The following is an 18,043-nucleotide window of genomic DNA, read 5'->3' as shown; positions in this document are numbered from 1 at the left end:
CTGGAAGAGTTCCTCTTACATAGAGACACTTTGTCACTTTATTATTTCCTGACAGTCACCTTATGTACAGACACTTCTGAACCCAGTGTCACTTTATGTACATACAGTCTACGTGTATAAGATCATCTTATATATATATATATATATATGTTTGTCATATACATTAATTAATGATCTGGATGATGGAGTGGTAAATTGGATTAGTAAGTATGCAGATGATACTAAGATAGGTGGCGTTGTGGATAATGAAGTAGGTTTTCAAAGCTTGTAGAGAGATTTAGGCCAGTTAGAAGAGAGGGCTGAAAGATGGCAGATGGAGTTTAATGCTGATAAGTGTGAGGTGCTACATTTTGGTAGGAATAATCAAAATAGGACATACATGGTAAATGGTAGGGCATTGAAGAATGCAGTAGAACAGAGTGATCTAGGAATAATGGTGCATAGTTCCCTGAAGGTGGAATCTCATGTGGATAGGGTGGTGAAGAAAGCTTTTGGTATACTGGCCTTTATAAATCAGAGCATTGAGTATAGGAGTTGGGATGTAATGTTAAAATTGTACAAGACATTGGTAAGGCCGAATTTGGAGTATTGTGTACAGTTCTGGTCACCGAATTATAGGAAAGATGTCAACAAAATAGAGAGAATACAGAGAAGATTTACTAGAATGTTACCTGGGTTTCAGCACCTAAGTTACAAGAAAAGGCTGAAAAAGTTAGGTCTTTATTCTTTGGAGCGTAGAAGGTTGAGGGGAGACTTGATAGAGGTATTTAAAATTATGAGGGGGATAGATAGAGTTGACGTGGATAGGCTTTTTCCATTGAAAGTAGGGGAGATTCAAACAAGAGGACATGAGTTGAGAGTTAGGGGGCAAATGTTTAGGGGTAACACGAGGGGGATCTTCTTTACTCAGAGAGTGGTAGCTGTGTGGAAGGAACTTCCAGTAGAAGTGGTAGAGGCAGATTCGATATTGTCATTTAAAGTAAAATTGGATAGGTATATGGACAGGAAAGGAATGGAGGGTTATGGGCTGAGTGCGGGTAGGTGGGACTAGGTGAGAGTAAGCGTTCGGCACGGACTAGAAGGGCCAAGATGGCCTGCTTCCGTGATGTAATTGTTATATGGTTATACGGCCACACTCAGTTACTAAATACATTACACACAACCAATGGATTCACCTCAAGGACTCTTCATCTCATGTTCTCAATATTTATTTATTGTTTATTTATTAATATTTTCTTTCTTTCTTTTTGTATTTTCACAGTTTGTTGTCTCCTGCACACTGGCTGAACATCCACGTTGACGTGGCCTTTCATTGATTCTGCTATGGATTTTCTGTAGATTCTTCTATAGATTTATTGAGTATGCCCACAAGAAAATGAATCTCAGTCACGTACAGATAATATACTTTGATATTGAATTTACTTTGAACTTTGAACATTGTGTTGCATATGATTGTGTTTTTTTTATGCTGCCTCAGATCCGGAGAAAAATCATTTCATCCCCTTTTACACTTGTGTACTGAAAAATGTCAATAAACAATCCTGAATCTTGAAAAGCGCTGGGGGGACTCAGCAGCAGATGAGCCCGTGAATCCATTCCGCTGTGATCCAGTCCAGATTGTGGTGGGAGCCTGCCACAGCTGCCGATCACCTTGCAGCAGGCTGGTATGCCTGCGACGTGCAATGTGTGTGTGTGTTCCTGAAGCAGGACTCTATGGTATCTCATCAGCAGGATGCATTGCGGGGTTCTCCTTCTGTAAATAAGCCTTCGCTTTGCAGGGCTGATAACAAAAACGCAACAACAGTGCCAGAGCCTCGGGTAACAAAAGTAGAGCGAGGGAGAAAGAGAGAGAGAGAGAGAGAGAGAAAGAAAATTGCCCGAGTTGTACACGCTTCAGGTTTTATTGAATTAACTGCTTCAAAGGCTTGACTAGACTTGCATGCACATAATAGGCACGGATGACATATTCTCCTGCATTGGGGTTTTTTTTTATCCAGTGCATTTACATGGGGTTGTTATTCAGAGCATTGCATTAGATATTGCAACGAATCTCAGTCTTCAGGCGCAGGGTGACTGTATAAACTGGAATTAATAACACAAACCGATTTTAACTCGGGCTGTGAATCTGTTGGGCACAGAGGACCCCCCCCCCACCCCCACCCCCACCCCCACAATTCATTTTCACCAGTGCAACGCAAACTCCTGTTGGGGAGTGTGCGGTGTTTGGAGTGATTATGCAGGTAAGGGTTCCAGCTCGCTGTACAACTGCAGCTAAGTTAATTGTGCACGAGGCGATTAAACAAGCTCAACACCATTGGTACAACAATTTAAAGGGCGGAGTGGTTCTTAAATGGCGAATGGTGTTGGTATTCCTGGGGACGTGGATATCCTCGCATATCAATTGATTGACAGTTAATAAAGTTATTGAGTTATACAGGCAAACATAATGTTAGCATTCATTTCCAGAGGGCTGGAATACAAAAGCAATGATGTAATGTCGAGGCTTTATAAGGCACTGGCCCGTCCGCACTTGGAGCACTGAGAGCAGTTCTGGATCCTATTTCTATGAAAGGATGTGTTGGCGTTAGAGAAAGTCCAGGGAGAAGGATCTTGGGAATGAAAGGGTTAACATATGAGGAGCGTTTGATGGTTCTGGGCCTATACTGGCTGAAGTTTTATAAGAATTGGGGTGGGAGGTGGAATCTCATTGAATATTGAAAGGTCTAGATAGAGTGGAGGTGTTCCCAATAGTGGGACAGTCTAGGACCAGAGGGCACAGACTCGGAATAGAAGGATGTCCCTTTAGAAGAGATGAGATGGAATTTCTTTGGCCAGAGAGTGGTGGATCTGTGGAATTCATTGCCACAGACAGTTGTGGAGGCCAAGTCATTGCTCTTGATTAGTAAGAATGTCAAAGGCTACGGGGAAAGGAAGGAGAATAGGGTTGAGAGGGGAAAAATATTAATCATCCATTATCAAATGGTATCGAGACTTAATGAGCTGAATGGCCTAACTCTGCTCCTACAGTATTGTGCAAAAGTTTTAGGCATCTTAGATTTTTATATGCTTTTAGATGGTATGACTTCCACAGATCCCCACATCATCGAGACTGTCTGGGATAACCTGGAGAGACAGAACCAAGTGAGATAGCCAAAGTCTGCAGAAAAACTGGGGCAAGTTCTCCAAGGTGCCTGGAACAACCTACCAGCCGATTTTCTTATAAAACAGCTCAATGTTGTATCTAAGAGAAATGATGCAGTTTTAAAGGCGTAGGGTGGTCACACCAAATATTGATTTGATTTAGATTTTTTACTGTTTATACTGGTCTTTGCAGTAAATTTTTTGATGTTTAGAAACTTTTCATTATTTTTGAAAGCATCTTCACTTTACAGGTTTTTTTACATGGGGCTAAGACTTCTGGACAGTACTATATGTCTTTGGCATAGACCAGGCCCTTAGGTTCAAATTATCCATGCCAACCAAGAGGCCCATCTAAGAATATACCACATACCTGTAAACCGGGGGTTTCCAAACTGGAGTTCACGGACCCCTGGATGAATGGTAGATAGAAAGATAGATACCTTATTGATCCCAAAGGAAATTACAGTGTCACAGTGGCATTACAAGTGTACAGGTATACAAGTATTAGAAGAGAAATAAGAAAGAATAAAACACAAGTTACCTCAAACAATCCAACGGGACGGGGTCATCACTTCCCCAGCTATAGGTTGACTCATCTTAGAGCCTAATGGCCAAGGGTAAGAATGACCTTGTATAGCAATCTTTGGAGCAGCACAGTTGTCTTAGTCTGTTACTAAAAGTGCCCTCTGTTCAGCCAAGGTGGCATGCAGAGGGTGTCCAGAATTTCCAGGATTTTCCATGGGGTCCTTTGTTCTTCCACACCCTCCACTGTGTCCAGTTTGACTCCTATAACAGAGCCAGCCTTTATAATCAGTTTATTGAGCATGTTGACATCACCCATGCTAATGTCATTGCCCCAGCACACCACCGCATAGAAGATTGTACTGGCGACAACAGACTGGTAGAACATGTGAAGGACAGGCCTGCATACTCCAAAGGACCTCAGTCTCCTCAGGGAGTAGAGTGACTCTGGCCCTTCTTGTGCACAGCCTCTGTGTTGGTGCTCCACTCAAGTCCGTCATCCAGGTGCATCCCAAGTACTTGTAGTTCCTCACCACATCCATGTTCTCACCATCAATAATAATATCTATAGGCTTGGTCTTCCTAAAGTCCATCACCATCTCCTTTGTCTTACTGATATTGAGCTGCAGATGATTCAGCTTGCACCATTTGACAAAGTCCTCCATTAGGGCCCTGTATTCATCCTCCCGTTCTCCCTTTATACACCCAACTATTGCTGAGTCATCAGAGAATTTCTGCAGATGACATGACTCAGAGTTATATCTCAAGTCCGAGGTATACAGGGTAAACAGGAAGGGAGCTAATACAATCCCCTGTGGGGCCCCAGTGCTGCTAATAGCCATGTCTGACACACAACTCTGAAGCTGCACAAAGTCTGGTCTGCCGGTCAGGTAGTCCATTATCCAGGATACAATGGAAGTACCAACCTGCACTGAATGGAGCTTTCCCCCAGCAATGAGGGCTGTATGGTATTGAAGGCGCTTGAGAAATCTTTGTAGGGTCCATGGCATAGAAGTAGTTGGGAAACCCTGCTCTCAAATTTTCCTATCCACGTACCTACCCAAGTATCTTTAAAAATGTCATAACAGTACCTGCCTCTGTTACTTCCCTTGGCAGTATGTTCGAGGTACCCACCAGCCTCTGTGTGAAAAAGTTTCCCCTCAGATCCTCTTTAAATCTTTCCCCTCTTACCTCAAACCCATGTTCTGGAGTTTTTGACTCCCCTGTCCTAGGGGGAAAAGCTGTATATGCCTTCTCATGGTTTATAAACCTTTATAAGATCACCCCTCACACTCCTTCGCTCCAAGGAAAATGTCCTGGACTATCCAACTTCTCTGGTCACCTCTAATCCTGGCAACATCCTTGTGAGTCTTTTCTGTACCCTTTCTAGGTTAATCACATCCTTTACATGAGAGTCGGGGGGGGGGGGGGCTGTGGCATGGTGGCTGTTAATGCACGAGGATTTGAGAGCAAGAGTTATAGTTTCTTCCAATTACAGAGAGTCATGAAAATCTACAGCACAAAAACAGTCCACTTCACAGTTCATTCCAAGCCATTTAAACATTGAATCACATCAACCTGCACCTGGACCACAGCCCTCCTACCCTTCACATCCGTCTACCTATCCATACTTCTCTTAAATGCTGAAATCACCACTTGGCAGGCAGATCATACATAGAATCTATTTAGAGCACAGTTATAGGGCCCTCCGTCCCAACGCGCACAGGCCATCCACTTTTACTTATGAAACCAATTAACCTAATTCTGCATGTCTTTGGAATATGGGGGAATATGGAAGGAAACTGGAGCACCCTGAGGGACTCTTTGAAAGGCACATGGATGATAGAAAAATGGAGGGCTATGTGGGAGTGAAAGTTAGTTTGATCTTCGAGTCAGTGAAAAGGTCGGCACAGCATCGTTGGCCAAAGAGCCCATAGTGTGTTGTACCGTTCTATCTTCTATGAAACCCACATGGTCACGGGGAGAATGTAGAAACTGCTTAGAGATGGCGATGGAATTGAACCCTGCTGCTATATAGCATTATGCTAACCTCTACTCTATTGTGCCGAACCTTAAAGATTAGATTTAATTGTCATGTGTACATCAAAATATAAGTGCCTATAAAAAGTATTAACCCCTGCCCAGAAGTTTTTATGTTTTATTGCTTTACAACATTGAATCACAGTGGATTTAATCTGGCTTTTTTGACACTGATCAACAGAAAAGACTGTTCCATGTCAAAGTGAAAAAAAAATTACTACAAATTGGTCTAAATTTATTACAATTATTAAACTCAAAATAATTGATTGCATAATTACTCACCCTGTTTAAGTCAGTATTTAGTAGATGCACTTTTGGCAGCAATTACAGCCTTGAGTCTATGTGGATAGGTCTCTATCAGCTTTGCATATCTGGGCACTGCAATCTATCCCCATTTTTCTTGACAAAACTGCTCAAACTCTGTCAGATTGCATGGGGATTGTGAGTGAACAGCCCTTTTCCAGTCCAGCCACAAATCTCAACTGGATTGAGGTCTGGACTCTGGCTTGGCTACTCCAGGACACTAACTTTGTTGTTCTTAAGCCTTTCCTATGTAGCTTTGGCTTTATGCTTGGGGTCATGGGCTTGCTGGAAAACAAATCTCCAAAGTCGCAGTTCTCTTGCATCAGGTTTTCCTTCAGGATTTCCCTGTATTTTGCTGCATTCACTTTACCCTCTACCTTCACAAGCCTCCCAGGGCCTGCTGCAGTGAAGCATCCCCACAGCATGATGTAACCGCCACCATGTTTCACGGTAGGGATGGTGTGTTTTTGATGATGTGCGGTTTTCAGCTTATGCCAAACATAGCATTGAGTCTGATGGACAAAAAGCTCAATCTTGGTTTCATCAGATCATAGAACCTTCTATCAGCCTGCTTCAGAGTCTCCCATGTGCCTTCTGGCAAACTCTAGCCAAGATTTCCAGCAAGTTTTTCAGCAGTGGCTTTCTCTTTGCCACTCTCCCATAAAGCTGTGACTGGTGAAGCACCCGGCCAACAGTTGTTGTATGCGCCATCTCTCCCATCTCAGCCACTGAAGCTTGTAACTCCTCCAGAGGTGTTGTAGGTCTCTTGGTGGCCTCCCTCACTAGCCCCTTCTTGCACGGTCACTCAGATTTTGAGAACAGCCTGCTCTAGGCAGATTTACAGCTGTGCCATATTCTTTCCATTTCTTTATGATTGACTTAATTGTACTCCAAGGGATATTCAGTGACTTGTAAATTTTCTTGTATTCATCTCCAGACTTGTACTTTTCAATTATCTTTACAGAGTTGCTTGGAGTGTTCTTTTGTCTACATGGTGTAGTTTTTGCCAGGATACTGACTCACCAGCAGTTGGGCCTTCCAGATGCAGATGTATTTTTACTACAATCACCTTGACTGCACATGGTGATCTCCACTTTATTAATTATGTGACTTCTAAAACCACTTGGCTGCACAAATGATGATTTAGTGTGTCATATTAAGGGGGGGAGTGAACACTTATGCAATCAATTGTTTTGTGTTTTATATTTGTGATTAATTTAGATAATTTTGTAGAGATCTTTTTTCACTTTGTCATGCATGAGTCTTTTCTGTTGATCAGTGTCATAAAAAGCCAATTAAATCCACTGTGATTCAATGTTGTAAAACAATGACGCATGAAAACTTCTGGGGGAGGGGGGTGAATACTTTTTATAGGCACTGTATGGTGAAGTGTATTGTTTGTATAAACACAGTTCGAGGATGTGCTACGAGCAAGTGTTGCCATGCCCTCAACATACCAACCAGTTCTTTGGAGTGTGTGAGGAAATCAGAACACCCAGAGGAAACCCACACAGGCATGTGAAGAATGTGCAAGCTCTTTGTCGACTGTGGTAGATATTGAACCCTGATGGTTGGCACTGGAAAGCATTAAGCTTAAAGCTGCACTACTGTGCCACCAACTATTATTATCACTGAATTAGATCATGGGAAATTTGTTGCTTTGTGTCAATATTACAATGCAAAGACATAATCAGAATCAGAATCAGAATCAGACTTTAATCGCCAAGTACCTATGCACATACAAGGAATTTACTTCCGGCAGATGTTGTCTCTCTGCTCATAACAATAATAATGATAAATATAAATGAAAATATAGATTGTACATACAGGTAGTGCAATCCAAGTAATAGTTAGCCGACAGTTAACCGGCAGTTAACTGTTCAGCAAAGTGACCGCAGTAGGGAAAAAATATTATAAATTATAAAAATAAATGAATACTACAAAAGTATTGTGTAGAAAGATTTGTGTACAAATCTTGTGAGATTGCATGTGAAATATTGTGCACAGGCCTGGTCTTTCTCCCTAGGTTGAGCGTTCACGGCGACTCACACTCAACGCCAGCAAGACCAAAGAAGAGGAAGTCAGGAGAAAGGTGGCACCGGTGGATTCTGCAGATCCAGGCGATTTCCTCCAATTCGTCCACAAAACAGCTTACTTTTCTTATGTCTTTCTTTTGTCTTCAAGGCGATTGTGGTTCAATCGGGGTCCGTGATCTACAGTTGATCTATGGTTCTTCACAAGCGGTGGGTTTTCAGACCGACTGTGCAGCCTACTCTTCGCTGTCTCCAGGAATGGCCTGGAAGACATGTGTCCTCGGGACTGGGTGGTCGGAAGCTTGGGGGGGGGGGGGGGGCCATGAGCGACCTGATTCCTCTCCTATTTCGGCGACTGAAGTGTTGTGGAGACTGAAACTTTGAGACTGCGACACCGAGACAGCAGGCTGTGAGTTTTCTCATCGCCAGTTGCTGTCAGAGGAAGGCCCCTGTGCTTCAGTGATCCCTTTCTCGCTCTCTTTCGATGGGGAGAGAGAGCCTGTTGGTCCTCAAGATAGGGAGCTTGGAGAAGCGACATGGAAGATTGTAACATCTGGAAAGCAAGTTGCTGGACTCCGCTCTTGTTGTTGTGGTAGTGACCTCTCTCTCCCTCAGTGGAGAGACAGAGCCTGTCTGAGATACCAGTGTTAGTTTGTGAACTGTGGTTTGATGGACTCTGGGTCAAGGACTCTTTGGAGCTTCTTGTGGGTGGGTGGGGGCGAAGCGGGTATCGGTACTTTTTCTGCTGCTTGTGTGAAGGGAGCGGTCTTCGGGACTTTGATATTTCTATCATTCTATAGGGTTACTTTGTTTCATGGATGTCTGTGAAGGCAACAAATTTCAGGTTGTATACTGTATGCATACTCTGATATTAAAATGTACTTTGAAACTTTGAAACACACACCAGGCCTCATTGAGAGGCCAGCCGTGGGAAGAGGGAGCAGCTTCAAGTTCCTGGGCATTAATATCTTGAGGGATCTATCCTGGTCCAACACGTTGATACAATCATGAAGAAGGCGTGCCAGCATCTATATTTTGTTAGGAGTTTTGTGAGATTTGTTCTGTCACTAGAGAAGTTTGCAAATTTCGATTGAGGTGCAGTGGAGAGCATTTTGGCAGGTTGCAACACCAACTGGTATGGAAGCTCCATTGCACAATATCGCAAGAGGCTGCAGAGGTTTGAACGCTCAGCCAGCTCCATCGTGGGCACAACCCTCTCCATTTGTGGAGACATCTTCAAGAGGTGATGCTGTCAGGCTTGCTCATGGAGGCACCTCCCTGACTCCAGCTAGTAGGAGTCACCGGCCACTCATTTCCAACTCATCACCTGCAACCTATTTAAACCCATCTCCCAGCCACAGTCCTTCTTCACACATTGAACTAGCCGGACTCAGCCCGTTGTTCCTACCCTTCAGCTACCTTGTTGCCTTTATTTGTTCTCTCTTGTTTTGTGGCCCATCGTGCCTTGCTATTTTGCGGGCCACTATTAAAGTTATCACTCACTGCTGAATCATCCCTGCTGCTCTATTTCTGGGTCAAGCCTCCTCTACATTTCCTAACAGGTGCCTCAAGAGTGTGGCATCATCATTAAGGACCCTCACCCACCACCCAGGACATGTCCTCTTCTCGTTACTATCAGGGAGGAGCCTGAAGTCCCTCACTCAACAACTTAGAAAGAACCTCTTCTCCTCTGCAATCAGATTTCTGAATGATCCATGAACCCATAAACACTACCTCGTTATTCTTTTTTTTTGCACTTTTTAAAATAACTTATAGTAATTCTATACTTCTGTACTTCTATTGCAAAACAACAAATTTCACGTAATCTCAGTCAGACATAATAAATCTGATTCAGATTCTGTTTCTGAGTTAGAGAGAGTGTAGTGAAGGGTCACTAGATTAATCCCTGAAATTGGGAGGCAGGAGATTGTCTTGAAAGAAGATAAGAAGACTAACCTTATACTCTGAGATGAGAATAGAGAAAAGTGGGAAAGACTTGGCAGGCCAGGCAGCATCTGTAGAGAGAGAAAAATGGAGTTTCAGTTCAAAGTTTAGAAGAAATAATTGCAATTGAATGAGAAGAAATATTTTTCACCACGTGGGTGGTGAATATGAAGTGTTCTCCTGGGGCAGCTTGGTAGAGTAGCTGTTGGCGTAATGGGTTCAATTCCGCCACTTTCTGTAAGGAGTTTGTTCATTCTTCCCGTGACTGCAGGGGTTTCCTCCAGATGCTCTGGCTTCCTCCCACATTCCAAAGGTGGTACAGGTTAGTAGGTTAATTGGTCACAGGAGAGTAGCTGGGCGGCCCGGGCTTCTTGCGCCAGAAGGGCCTGTTACCACATGGTATCGCTAAATAAATAAAAATGAGAAGAGTAACAATTTAAAACTGATAGATAGATAGATAGATAGATACTTTATTCATCCCCATGGGGAAATTCAACTTTTTTTTCCAATGTCCCATACACTTGTTGTAGCAAAACTAATTACATACAATACTTAACTCAGTAAAAAAATATGATATGCATCTAAATCACCATCTCAAAAAGCATTAATAATAGCTTTTAAAAAGTTCTTAAGTCCTGGCGGTAGAATTGTAAAGCCTAATGGCATTGGGGAGTATTGACCTCTTCATCCTGTCTGAGGAGCATTGCATCGATAGTAACCTGTCACTGAAACTGCTTCTCTGTCTCTGGATGGTGCTATGTAGAGGATGTTCAGTTATCCATAATTGACCGTAGCCTACTCAGCGCCCTTCGCTCAGCTACCGATGTTAAACTCTCCAGTACTTTGCCCACGACAGAGCTCACCTTCCTTACCAGCTTATTAAGACGTGAGGCGTCCCTCTTCTTAATGCTTCCTCCCCAACACGCCACCACAAAGAAGAGGGCGCTCTCCACAGCTGACCTATAGAACATCTTCAGCATCTCACTACAGACATTGAATGACGCCAACCTTCTTAGGAAGTACATTCGACTCTGTGCCTTCCTGCACAAGGCATCTGTGTTGGCAGTCCAACACATTGGAATTTGAAAATATTCCAACTGGTAAGTATTGGTGAATTGGTAATTAGTGTGATGTTGTCTCATGTATCAAGATATGGTGAAAAGCTTTGTTTTGTATGTCATCCATAGACATCATTCCAGCATGTCAATTACACATTGCAGAATAAAGTGTTTCAGTTACAGGGAAAGTGCAGTGCAGGCAGATAAAGAAGGTGGAAGGGCCACTATGAGGTAGGTTGTGAGGTCAAGAGTCCATCTTATTGCACAAAGGGTCCATTGAATGGTCTTATAATGGTGGGATAGAAGCTGTCCTCAAGCTCTGGCGATACGCTGGGAGAAGAGAGAACATCTGAGGCGGGCTGGGTCTTTGATTTTGCTGGTTGCTTTACTGAAGCAGCAAGGAATGTAGAGTCCATAGAGAGGAGGCTGGTTTTACGTAATGAGCTGAGCTGTGTCCACAACTCTTTCCAGTTTCTTGTGGTCCCAGGTGGTGCAGTTGGCATATATGAGCCTTGGAAGTCCACCATCAAGGATCCCTACTGTTCAGGCCATGCTGTCTTCTTGCTGCTACCATCACGAAGGATGTACAGGAGTCTTTGGTGCCTTGAATCCATGTTCAGAAACCATTATTACCCTTCAACCATCAGGCTACTGAACCAGCGTGGATAACTCCAATCATCTCAACACCTAATTGATCATGGAATGCAATGTATGGCCTCCTTTCAAGGACTCTAGAACTCATGTTCTTAGTATGTGTTTATGTAGCCATTTATCTATCTATTTATTTATCATTTCTTTTTTCTCTTTATAATTGCACAATATCTCACTCTTGTGTGTAGTTTTTCATTGATTCTGTTGCACTTGTTGTTCTGTGAATGCCTGCAAGAAAATGAATCTCAGGGTAGTATCTGGTGATATATATGGGCTTTGATAATAAAATTTACTTTGAATTTTGATCTTATGCTTCCAGATGGAATGCTTTCAATGGTGCAACCATAACAATTGGTTGGGGGGTGGGAATCAATTTGAAGAGACTAGGGGAGAAGAGGTTAGTTCACAAATAGAGAAAGCTAGTAGACAGTGTGTGAGGGAGGATAGGCAGGTGATAGAGAAGGGTGAGATGTAGGGGAGAAGGAAGAAAAAGATAATAAAGTTGATGGCATTGTTAGGGATAAACGGAGAGGAAGAGGTGGAGAGTTCCCTAAATGCATCTATTTTAATGCTAGGAGCATTGTAAGAAAGGTGGATGAGCTTAAAGCGTGGATTGATACCTGGAATTATGATGTTGTAGCTATTAGTGAAACATGGTTGCAGGAGGTGTGTGATTGGCAACTAAATATTCCTGGATTTCGTTGCTTCAGGTGTGATAGAATCGGAGGGGCAAGAGGAGGAGGTGTTGCATTGCTTGTCCAAGAAAATATTACAGCGGTGCTTTGGCAGGATAGATTAGAGGGCTCATCTAGGGAGCCTATTTGGGTGGAATTGAGGAATGGGAAAGGTGTAATAACACTTATAGGGGTGTATAATAGACCACCTAATGGGGAGCGAGAATTGGAGGAGTAAATTTGTAAGGAGATTGCAGATATTTGTAGTATGCACAAGGTAGTGATTGTGGGAGATTTTAATTTTCCACACACAGACTGGGAAGCCCATTCTGTAAAAGGGCTGGATGGTTTGGAGTTTGTAAAATGTGTGCAGGATAGTTTTTTGCAGCAATACATAGAGGTATCAACAAGAGAAGGGGCAGTGTTGGATCTCCTGTTAGGGAATGAGATGCGTCAGGTGACGGACGTGTGTGTTGGGGAGCACTTTGGGTCCAGTGATCACAATACCATTAGTTTCAATGTAATTATGGAGAAGGATAGGACTGGACCCAGGGTTGAGATTTTTGATTGGAGAAAGGCTAACTTTGAGGAGATGCGAAAGGATTTAGAAGGAGTGGATTGGGACAATTTGTTTTATGGAAAGGATGTAATAGAGAAATGGAGGTCATTTAAAGGTGAAATTTTGAGGGTACAGAATCTTTATGTTCCTGTTAGGTTGAAAGGAAAGGTTAAAAGTTTGAGAGCACCATGATTTTCAAGGGATATTGGAAACTTGGTTCGGAAAAAGAGGGAGATTTACAGTAAATATAGTCAGCATGGAGTACATGAGGTGCTCGAGGAATATAAAGAATGTAAGGAGAATCTTTAGGAAGAAATTAGAAAAGCTAAAAGAAGATACGAGGTTGCTTTGGCAAGTAAGGTGAAAATAAATCCAAAGGGTTTCTACAGTTATATTAATAGCAACAGGATAGTGAGGGATAAAATTGATCCCTTAGAGAATCAGAGTGGACAGCTATGTGTGGAGCCGAAAGAGATAGGGGAGATTTTGAACAATTTCTTTTCTTCAGTACTCACTAAGGAGAAGGATATTGAATTGTGTAAGGTAAGGGAAACAAGTAAGGAAGTTGTGGAAATTATGACAATTAAAGAGGAGGAAGTACTGGCGCTTTTAAGGAATATAAAAGTGGATAAATCTCTGGGTCCTGACAGGATATTCCCAAGGACCTTGAGGGAAGTTGGTGTAGAAATAGCAGGGGCTCTGACAGAAATATTTCAAATGTCATTAGAAATGGGGATGGTGCCGGAGGATTGGTGTATTGCTCATGTGGTTCCATTGTTTAAAAAGAGTTCTAAGAGTAAACTTAGCAATTATAGGCCTGTCAGTTTGACGTCAGTGGTGAGTAAATTAATGGAAAGTATTCTTAGAGATGGTATATATAATTATCTGGATAGACAGGGTCTGATTAGGAATAGTCAGCATGGATTTGTGCGTGGAAGGTCATGTTTGACAAATCTTAGTGAACTTTTTGAAGAGGTTACGAGGAAAGTTGATGAGGGTAAAGCAGTGGATGTTGTCTATATGGACTTTAGTAAGGCCTTTGACAAAGTTCCACATGGAAGGTTAGTTAGGAAGGTTCAATCATTAGGTATTAATATTGAAGTAGTAAAATGGATTCAACAGTGGTTAGATGGGAGATGCCAGAGAGTAGTGGTGGATAACTGTTTGTCAGGTTGGAGGCTGGTGACTAGTGGTGTGCCTCAGGGATCTGTATTGGGTCAAATGTTGTTTGTCATATACCTCAATGATCTGGATGATGGGGTGGTAAATTGGATTAGTAAGTATGTAGATGATACTAAGGTAGGTGGCGTTGTGGATAATGAAGTAGGTTTTCAAAGCTTGCAGAGAGATTTAGGCCAGTTAGAAGAGTGGGCTGAATGATGTCAGATGCAGATTAATGCTGATAAGTTTGAGGTGCTACATTTTGGTGGGAATAATCCAAATAGTACATACATGGTAAATGGTAGGGCATTGAAGAATGCAGTAGAACAGAGTGATCTAGGTATAATGGTGTATAATTCCCTGAAGGTGGAATCTCATGTGGATAGGGTAGTAAAGAAAGCTTTTGGTTTGCTGGCCTTTATAAATCAGAGCTTTGAGTATAGGAGTTGGGATGTAATGTTAAAATTGTACAAGGCATTGGTAAGGCCGAATTTGGAGTATTGTGTACAGTTCTGGTTACCGAATTATAGGAACGATGTCAACAAAATAGAGAGAATACAGAGAAGATTTACTAGAATGTTACCTGGGTTTCAGCATCTAAGTTACAGGGGAAGGCTGAAAAAGTTAGGGCTTTATTCTTTGGAGCGTAGAAGGTTGAGGGGGGACTTGATAGAGGTATTTAAAATAATGAGGGGGATAGATAGAGTTGACGTGGATAGGCTTTTTCCATTGAGAGTAGGGGAGATTCAAACAAGAGGACATGATTTGAGTGTTAGGGGTCAAAGGTTTAAGGGTAACACGAGGAGGAATTTCTTTGCTCAGAAAGTGTTAGCTGTGTGGAACGAGCTTCCAGTAGAAGTGGTAGAGGCATGTTTGGTATTGTCATTTAAAGTAAAATTGGATAGTTATATGGACAGGAAAGGAATGGAGGGTGATGGGCTGAGTGCGGGTCAGTGGGACTAGGTGAGTGTAAGTGTTGGCATGGACTAGAAGGGCTGAGATGGCCTGTTTCTGTGCTGTAAATGTTATATGTTATATGGTTAAGAGTCAAAGGGACATGTTAAGTTTCTTTAACCTTTGCACTAGGCGCAGTGGGGCAGTGGTTCTACCAGCTGTGTCATTATGCTGCCCACAGGGAAAGGGCACGGGTTTAAATGTGTTATACACTACTGCAGTAACACCACCACTCAAAGCTTCCTGATAAGCAGGGCATCACAATTATAGAGGTCTAAAGCCTGGAAACAAAACCTTCAGCTCAACCAGTCCATTCTGTCCAAGATGCCCCAACCAGGCTTGTCCCATTTACCAGTGTTTGGCCAATGACTGCCTGAACCTTCCCAATCCATGTACCTGTCCAATTGTCCTTTAAAGGTTGCTTTTGGACCTGATTTGACCACTTCCTCTGACTGCTTATTCCATATAGTTAGTACCCTTCATGTCAAGTAGTCTTTCTTAAACCTTTTCCCTCTCACCTTTTCCCTCTCCCCAGAAGTCTATCCCTCAGGTCTTGGCAGCATCCTTATAAATTGTTTCATCTCTGCATTCACTGAAATAGCATCTTTCCTACAGCAGGGCGACCAAAACTGAACACAGTGCAGCCCTCGCCAGCATCCTGTACCTCTGTGACCTCTCAATTTTTACACTCAGTGTCCAAATTTATGAGGGCCAGCATGCCAAAAAATTCTATCTTGTCTACCCTTAACTCCACTTTCAGTGAACTGTGTACTTGGACACTCTCCCGTGTTCTGCTATTCACTTTGAAAATCCTATCTGGATTTGACTTTCCTAAATGCAACACCTCACACGTAATCTGATTTAAACTCCATTTGCCGTTTCTCTGCCCATTTACTGTTGAAAAGCCCAGATAGAATGGCTGTGATGAGGGTGTTTCCTTTGGTGGGGTAATCTAGGATCCAGAGAGATGTCCATTTAGAATAGAGATAAGGAGACATTTCTTTAGCCAGAGAGTGGTGAATCTGTGGAATTTGTTGCCAAAGGTGACTGTGGAGGTGAAGTCATTGGGTGTATTTAAGGCAGAGGTTGATAGGTTCTTGGTTAGTCAGGGCATGAAAAGTTATGGAAGAAGGCAGGAGAATAGGGTTAAGGTGGAAATGTATCAGTCATGTTGAAATCATGCAACAGACTTGATGGGCTGAATGATCTAATTTTTCTCCTGTGTTATGGTATTATGGTCTACTCAGCTGATCAACATCTCGCTGTGATTTTTGATAACCTACTTCATTATCCACTTTACCACCTGTTCTAGTGTCATCTCCAAATTTACTAATCATGACTCATACATTCTTATCGGAATCGTTGATATAGATGACAAACAAGAATGAGCCCAGCACCAAGTCCTGAAGCACACCACTATTCACGGCTGTCCAGGTCAAGAAATAACCATCCAACATCACAGCCTCCTTTCTGCCACCAAATTCAAGCCCTTGATTACTTGCATGAATAAAATCAATGAACTCGACAAATCATGAAGCCATCAAAAGGATTTTGGAAATTAATTCTGGATTTTGTTTCCTAAGAATTTAGTAATGACTTGCAATGTGAATTTCCATGTAATTGGGATTTAAAATAATAAATATTCATATCTTATCTACATGCAGAAAGGAGGTGGTTTTAATTTCCACTGTTTATTACAGTAATATAAAATTAGTTAAAGAGATGAGTTGGAAAACTTGAGAAAGCACTTATCCTAATCTCATACTGAGTGACTTTCTCCGACTTAGTTTCAGGAACATGGTTAATATTTGACTGTCAGTAACAAAGATGGAAACTTGCCAGGCCTTTTTGGAACACAGAAGTGAGCTTTCCAACCAGCCGTTCTGATCAAGTCCTCCCAAACTCTATTACCCACGTACATTGCAGTTCAATTTGCAATGCAATTTGCAGTTTGTAAATTATAGTAATTTTTAAGTATTACACTGTACAGTTGCCGCAAAGCGTCCTCACCGAGGAACCCCACAATCCAGGCCGTGCTCTCTTCTCACTGTTACCATCAGGAGGTACAGGAGCCTTAAGTCCCACACCATCAGGTTCAGGGACAATTATTACCCTTCAACCATCAGGCTCCTGAATCAGAGTGGTTAACTTCCCTCACCTTAGCACTGATCACTAACACAACATAAGCACTCATTTTCAGGGACTCTGTGACTCATGTTCTCAGTATTATTTAATTATTATTATTTTTTGTGTGTTTGCACAGTTTGTTTTCTTTTGCACATTGATTACCTTTGTGTGTAGTTTCTCATTGATTCCGTTGTATTTCTTTGTTCTACCATGGATACCTGCAAGAAAAAGAATCTTAGGGAAGTATATGGTGACATAAACAAACTTTGATAATAAACTTACTTTGACCATTTGAAACAACAAATTTCATGACATTTGATTGTGATTCTGACAGCGGCCAGCTGGCCTACTAGGAAGGATGTCATTAAGCCTGAGAGGGTGCAGAGAAGATTCACAAGGATGTTGCTGGGACGGGAGGGCTTGTGTTCGGAGGAGAAGCCAGGAAAAGCTGGAGCTGCTTTCCCTGGAGTGTAGAAGTCTGAGGGGTAAGTATGTAAAATCATGAGGGGCATAAATAAGGTGGATGTTCACCCAGTCTTTTGCCCGGGGTAGGGGAATCTAAAACTAGAGGTTATAGGTTCAAAGTGAGAGGGGAAGATATAAGTGGGAACTTCTTTACAAGGAGAGTTACAAGTATGTGAAATGAACAGCCAGCGGAAGTGGTAGAGGCAGGCACGATTACAATGTTTCAAAGATATTTAGATGGATAGAAAAGGTTTAGAAAGTTATGGGTCAAATGCAGGCAAATGGAATGAGCTCATGTTGACATCTGGATCAGCATTGGGTTGAAGGGCCTGTTTCTATGCTGTATAATTAGACAATTCTATGACTCTACAAACCCAGATGTCCTTGGGATATGAGAGATGACAGGAGAAT

The sequence above is a fragment of the Hemitrygon akajei genome, chromosome 7, assembly GCF_048418815.1.
Source record: "Hemitrygon akajei chromosome 7, sHemAka1.3, whole genome shotgun sequence".
Taxonomy (NCBI): domain Eukaryota; kingdom Metazoa; phylum Chordata; class Chondrichthyes; order Myliobatiformes; family Dasyatidae; genus Hemitrygon; species Hemitrygon akajei.
This window is presented reverse-complemented; position numbering follows the sequence as displayed.